The sequence below is a fragment of the Pan paniscus genome, chromosome 17 (assembly GCF_029289425.2).
Source record: "Pan paniscus chromosome 17, NHGRI_mPanPan1-v2.0_pri, whole genome shotgun sequence".
Classification (NCBI taxonomy): domain Eukaryota; kingdom Metazoa; phylum Chordata; class Mammalia; order Primates; family Hominidae; genus Pan; species Pan paniscus.
Window position 1 is genome coordinate 49,887,922 of NC_073266.2, and position 7,134 is coordinate 49,895,055.

The following is a 7,134-nucleotide window of genomic DNA, read 5'->3' on the forward strand; positions in this document are numbered from 1 at the left end:
AATCACTTGGCCTCCACCTCCTCACACCTTCATCCCTGCTGGACTGTGGTTTAGCAGTGGCTTTGCTCCTCTGACCAACACCACAGCTCCCATGGCTACAGCTTTCGCTTGACACTGGAAACAAACCTCCACATCCTTTTCAGCCTGGGGGTGTTAACTTCTTCCCCTTCCTGTTCATCCTTGGGACCTTCACCATCCCTGTGAGTTCCTTTAACCCTGACCTGTCTCGTTAAATAGTCCTTCCAGTAAACACTTGTCATGTAGCCTTTGAGTGTGCTATTTCTCTCTTGCTGGGACAATGACTAATACAGTTAGGTTCTTTATGACACCACCTCTTCGGGTAGAATTGAAGTTTTGTGCTCTCACTGAACCCACTGCAGACTTATATCATACAACCAGGCATATTTGATTGCACCATTTATTAAGAAGTTTATGTTTGGCCGGATGCAGTGGCTCACACCTGAAATCTCAGCACTTTGGGAGGCCGAGGTGGGCAGATCACTTGAGGCCAGCAGTTTGAAATCAGCCTGGCCAAAATGGCGAGAACCTATCTCTATTAAAAATGCAAAAATTGGAGAGACAGCGGGACGGAGGAATGGGAAATGACGTAAGGATTGCAGAGGGGCGCGAGGTTTCAAGATGGCGGAGCTGAAGGGTTGACCGCGAGGCTGAGTTGAAGGCCTTTACAAAGGGAAAGAGGCCAGGAATCGCACCTCTTGGCTGCTCGCAGTCCTGGGAGCACAGCAGAAGTGTTTCTCTTTTCTTTTCTTTTTCTTTTTTTTTAAATGAACAAGTAAACCATACAAATTGTCAACATGGGAAGGAGATCTGCATCATCCACCAAGAGTGGAAAATTTATGAACCCCACAGACCAAGCCGGAAAGGAAGCCCGGAACAGAAGAACAAAAAACAGCTCATGATGGTTTGAGCTGCAGTTTTAAAGATGAAGGATCCCAAACAGATGATCCGAGACATGGAGAAATTGGATGAAATGGAGTTTAACCCAGTGCAACAGCCACAATTAAATGAGAAAGTACTGAAAGACAAGCGTAAAAATAGCTGTGTGAAACCTTTGAACATATTCTCTGACTCTATGAAAAAGAGGATCCAGATATTTAGAAAGAATTGAGAAAGCTAGAAATAGAGTATGAACAGAAGAGGACTCAACCAATATTTGAATGCTGTCGAGAATGCCCAGCACGTGGAAGTGGAGAGTGTTCCTTTACCAGATACGCCACATGCTCCTTCTAACATTTTGATCCAGGAAATTCCACTTCCTGGTGCCCAGCCACCCTCCATCCTTAAGAAACCCTCAGCCTATGGACCTCCAACTCAGGCAGTTTCTATCCTTCTCTTCTTGGGACGTGGTGTTCCACATTTGCCCCCTGGCAGAAAACCTCTTGGCCCTCCCCCTGGTCCACCCCCTCCTCAAGTCGTGCAGATGTATGGCCGTAAAGTGGGTGTTGCCCTAGATCTTCCCCCTCCTAGGTGAGATGAAGGCATGGTACATAGTCCTGAAATTGCCCAGCGAGGTCATGATGATGATGTTTTTAGCACCAGTGAAGATGATGGCTATCCTGAGGACGTGGATCAAGATAAGCATGATGACAGTACTGATGACAGTGACACCGACGGATCAGATTGAGAAAGTGTGCGCCATGATGATGGTGGGAGAGACAACAATGAAAAAAAGAAGTCAGGTCTGAGTGTACGGTTTGCAGATATGCCTGGAAAATCAAGGAAGAAAAAAACCATGAAGGAACTGACTCCTCTTCAAGTCACGATGCTTCGTATGGCAGGTCAAGAAATCCCTGAGGAGGGACGGGAAGTAGAGGAATTTTCAGAGGACAATGATGAAGATGATTCTGATGACTCTAAAGCAGAAAAACAATCACAAAAATACAATCAAGAGGAATCGCATTCTGATGGCACATCCACTGCTTCTTCACAGCAGCAGGCTCCCCCGCAGTCTGTTCCTCCTTCTCAGGTACAAGCACCTCCCATGCTTCACCATTACGGCCTCCTAGGCCACCTATGAACCTTCCCCCTGGACCACCTCCAGGAGCTCCTCCTGAGACCACCTGGAATGCCAGGACTCGGCCTTTACCCTGACTTTTACCTCCACGACCACCGACTTTTACTACCTCCCCCACGTCTACCTCCAAGTCTGCCTCCTGGTCCCCCTCCTCGGGAACCCCCACCAAGCATACCTCCCCCTGCACCTCCAGGTATTCCTGGAGTTTGTAGACTTCACCATAAGCTCATTTTGGCTTTTAGTCCAAATACCAAATACAAGAGCAAATATACTTGCTAATGCAAGTATATTTTGTCCTGGCACGATGCACCCAGCTTTGGTACCTCCCCTTGGGATCTGCCCCCCTGGGCTTTTCCCACCAGCTCCCTTGCTGAACCCTGAGATTTTAAGTGCCCCACCCAGCTTGATTCAGCGACCCAAGCCACAGCAACTGTCACTGCCAAACCACAGATCACTAATCCCAAGGCAGAGATTACTCGATTTGTGCCCAGTGCATTGAGAGTACGTCGGGAGAATAAAAGGGCTACTGCTGCTTCCCAAAGAAAGTCAGAGGATAATTCTGCTGTGCCTCTTGCCAAAGCAGCACCCAAATCTGGTCCTTCTGTTCCTGTCTCAGTACAAACTAAGGATGATGTCTATGAGGCTTTCATGAAAGAGATGGAAGGGCTACTGTGACAGCTTTTGATGCCAGAACAGGCCTCTGTTCACAACAGTAGCCCGTGGAGAAAGAGGCTCTTATTAAACTTAGATGAAAGAGCTGCTTCCATTGTCAGGGTATTTTCTAATTTCAGTTCAAGGAATATCCTAAAATTTAGCCTTGTTCAGAATTTGCTGCACATTAAAGAGGGTATTTCATTCAGAATAGATCAGTTATTGAAGCAGTGCTGCTAACATCCATTCCCTTTCACACCACCATTTTCACCCTGCTTCTTCCCCTTTGGAAATTTGTGATCGGGGGATCTTAGTTGCTTATTTGTTTTGACTCTATTCTTATGTGCTGTGGGCACTGGAGTAGAGATTTCTGAAAAGCCAGTTTATTTCACCTTGCCTTTTGTGTTTGGGTTATTTGTAATGTTTTCCTGTAAATATTTTATAATATTTTGCTTGTAATGAAATAGATCACAATGTCATTTCCTAATACAAGGCAGGATATGTGGGAAGAAAATATACAATTCTTTGATTAAAATTATTTCCAACTGACATATATACATATATGTATATATATGTTATAGGCCAGGTGTGGTGTTGAGCACCTGTAGTCCCATTTACTTAGGAGGCTGAGGCATAAGAATCACTGGAACCTGGGAGGCCAAGGTTACAGTGAGCCAAGATGGTGCCATTGCACTCCAGTCTGGGGGATAGAGCTAGACCCTGTTCAAAAAAATAAAAAAGTTTATTTTTCTCTAGAGTCAAATGAATGCCTCTCACTATCAACAGGGTGGAGCAGTTCCTGATGTATATTTAGTCCTCAGTAAATATTTTTTAATAAATTGATGAATATCATAAATATTATTATTCACAATAACATTTTTCTTAATATTTTTATGTGGCAGTTTTCTTACATACATTATCTCATTTAACACAATAATTCTGTAAGGTGGGATTAACATTCTTGTGTTATAAATGAGTAAACTGAAATTTAGAGAGTATACATAGTTGGTCCAAGTCATAGTAAATGAAAGAATAAACCTAGGTCTTTTGAGTGGGTGATATTTTGCTAATGTTTTCTAAGATTTCCTAGTCCCATCTTGAACCTCATTCAGGTACAAATATCTGAGTATTAATGACACTAACATGGTCATTCACACAGTATAAGATGTAAATTTCGTGGTATTATGTGCAGATTTTGAAAGATTTAATAGGAGAAACTTTATACAGTTTATGCATTTGTTGATATGTCAAACTAATTACCTAATTTTTATTTGGAAATGAGCTAATTCCTTTGCCAATGGGGTGGGATCCATAAAGGAGTGGGAGGGGCTGGGGAACCAGTTGGAACAGATTTCAATCATCCATTCACAGCAGAAAACCACACACCTTAGACCCATGCCAAGATTTACCAAACCATCAATGCACTTAAAAGGTTTACTCCTTGATCATTTGATAGTGAAACACATGGTTTATGGGGTTCATATTATATACTAATCTCTTTTGTTATCATTTAAATAAAAATTCTGGAGCCTTCTTACTGCGGGCCAGCTCTGCACCTGGTCTGTGCTCCATATGTTTGCCCTCTCACCAAAAGACTCATACTGATGTTTAAAATGCCAAGAATAGAAAAGTGCCACATATCACTTATCAAGTGATATGGTTTGGCTGTGTCCCCACCCAAATCTCATCTTGAATTCCCACGTGTTGTGGGAGGGAACCAGTGGGAGGTAATCGAATCATGGGCTGAGGTCTCCCCTGCTGTTCTCCTGGTAGCAAATAAGTCTCACGAGATCTGATGGTTTTTAAAAGGGTGGTTTCTCTACACAAGCTCTCTTCTCTTTTCTGCCGCTATGTGAGACGTGCCTTTTACCTTCCCAGGATTGTGAGGCCTCCCCAACCACGTGGAACTGTAAGTCCAAAAAACCTCTTTCTTTTGTAAATTGTCCAGTCTTAGGTATGTCTTTATCAGCTGTGTGAAAACAAACTAATACATCAAGGGATCATTTCCAGTGAAGATTATTGATTGCTTGCTTGATTGAGACAGGATCTCACTCTGTCGCCCAGGCTGGAGTGCAATGGTGTGATCATGGCTCACTGCAGCGTTAAACTCCTAAGCTCAAGCAATCCTCCCATCTCAGACTCCCAATTAGTTGGAATTACAGGTGCACACCACCATGCCCAGCTAATTTTTTAATTTTTTGTAGAGATGGGATCTCACTATGTTGCCCAGGGTGGTCTCGATCTCTTGGCTTCAAATGATCCTCCCATCTTGGCCTCTCAAAGTGATGGAATAAGCTACCTTGCCTGGCCCAGTGCAAATTTTAAAAGAAGTGAAACAGAGAAATTAGACATCTCCTGACTTTGAGAACTTTTTTTTTTTGAGTGTCCTGATTATGACAAACAAGGCCTTCATTTTGGATTAAATGGAATTATCATGGTATAACCTTTCTAAACACATCTATTTGTTCTTCAAAATGTGAGGCAATTGGACATTTTCATCTATTTCTTCAATATATTTTTGTCACGGGTGAGTGATGACTAGCTCGGCCAGTGGTGCGGGGGTAATAGAATTTACCACGGCAGTTGTAGGTAAAGAACGCAGATTTATTAGAGAAAGTAGGAAAATATCTTGTGAGAAGGCAATGGGCAGACCAGCAGAAGAGAGGCTGACTGCAAGGAAACAAAGGCTTGCTGGAGATTTTATAGGATGGTTCTTGGGTTGATTGATAATGCCAAATCAGCAGAGAGCTTAAATTGCATTCTTCTGTCAGCCGAGGCATTTGATAAATTGAGGCATTTGAGGGTAAGCAGGAAGTTTGTGAGTTATGTATGTTATCTGTGCAGGAGGACCATCTATCCTGGGCCATAAAGGAAAGCAGACCTATAGCTCATCTCCTTCCTCTTTTGTTTATATGTCCTGGACCATGAAGAAAGGCAGACTTATAGCTTATTTGCTTTATCTCTTTACTTTCCCTTGCTACCTCCACCAGCCTAACTCCTTTTCCCTAATTAGGGCTCCTCAATATTTACTGAGCACCTACTACAGACTAGCTGTTCCTACTGTGCGGGAATCATCACTGAACAAATCAAAGGTCCCTATTCTTGAGAATCTGTGCATTTTCATGAAAATGTATTCTGTACTTATGGAAAAGTGGAAGGAAGAGTTTTCAGATGCATAGGCTGCCTTAAATTTTATTCTCCAATTCCAAAAAATTTAGAAGAGCACAGAAATTCTTACAAAATAACTTAATATTTAGAGTTAACAGATGATGCATACAAGTTGTCAGGCATGTTTTAGATACATTAATTTAATCCTTACGAAAACTCTATGACACTACTTTCAATCTCATAGACAAGGAAACTGAGGCAAAGAGAAGTAAAAAAACTCACCCAATGTCATACAAATTTTCCTGCAGCAGAATCTGGACTTGAACCTGGTTCATTCATCCTCATTGTCTTTGTTCTAATGCACCGCAGGATTCTGTTTTGCTGTAATTGGCCTTTAGTCAAAGTCTCGCAGAGGGCTCACACCTGTAATCCCAGCAATTTGGGAGGTCGAGGTGGGAGGATTGCTTGAAGCCAGGAGTTGAAGACCAGCCTAGGCAACATAATGAAACCCTTGTCTCTGCAAAAAATTAGCTGGGTGTAGCGGTGCACACCTGTGGTCCCAGCTACTCAGGAGATTAAGGCAGGAGGACTGCTTGAGCCCAGGAGGTTGAGGCAGCAATGAGCTGTGATTGTGCCACTGCACTCTAGATGAGGCAACAGAGTGAGAGAGTGACAGTCTTTCTCAAAAAAAAAAAAAAAAAAAAAAAAGACGCAGAAGATTTGAAATGGATTGAGACTCGTAAACTCATTTGATAAGATATCTTGTGCAGTTTAGGAATTCTCCCAAGTGGTCCTGGCTCTTCTTGAAAACTATACAGAAAAATACTATTTCTTCACATGACAAATCCCTTCGATTATCAGCAGAAAGCCATTATTGCCCTTCTCCTTTCCCCTCTCCCAGTACTTTTAATGATTCTTTTTTTTCCCTCTCTCTCCTTTTTTGGTTAAACAACTTCTTATTCCACAACTATCTAGAAGTAAAAATTACTATAAATTGAATGATGAAAACTTCAGGTCATTCCTTTCAAAGTCATTTCCAGTGCTGCATGGAGAAAAAACGCAATCTACAACCACAACAATAAATGAGGTATGAGATTTAATTCTGGATATTACAGGGAGGCTTAATGAAGCAGAGAAGTGGATTTCCGGAGAAGGAGAGATTAAAGTCTGGAAAAGAAGTATACCTGTCTGGGGATTAAAAAACAAACAACTTTGAACGGTCAAGAAACCTGGAAACCAAGCTCATAAAAGGTAACATCTGTGCCCTTAAACTAACTTAAGGTGAGAAAATTTAGGTGAGAAAGAAATTATTTAAATAAAATGTTGCCATAAAAAATCAT

General features: G+C 42.1%; 1 pseudogene; it reads left to right on the forward strand.

Moving 5' to 3' along the window:
• The first annotated feature begins 469 nt into the window (after nt 1-469).
• Nucleotides 470-2,966, forward strand: LOC100972459 (WW domain-binding protein 11-like; annotated as a pseudogene).
• Nucleotides 2,967-7,134: the final 4,168 nt, after the last annotated feature.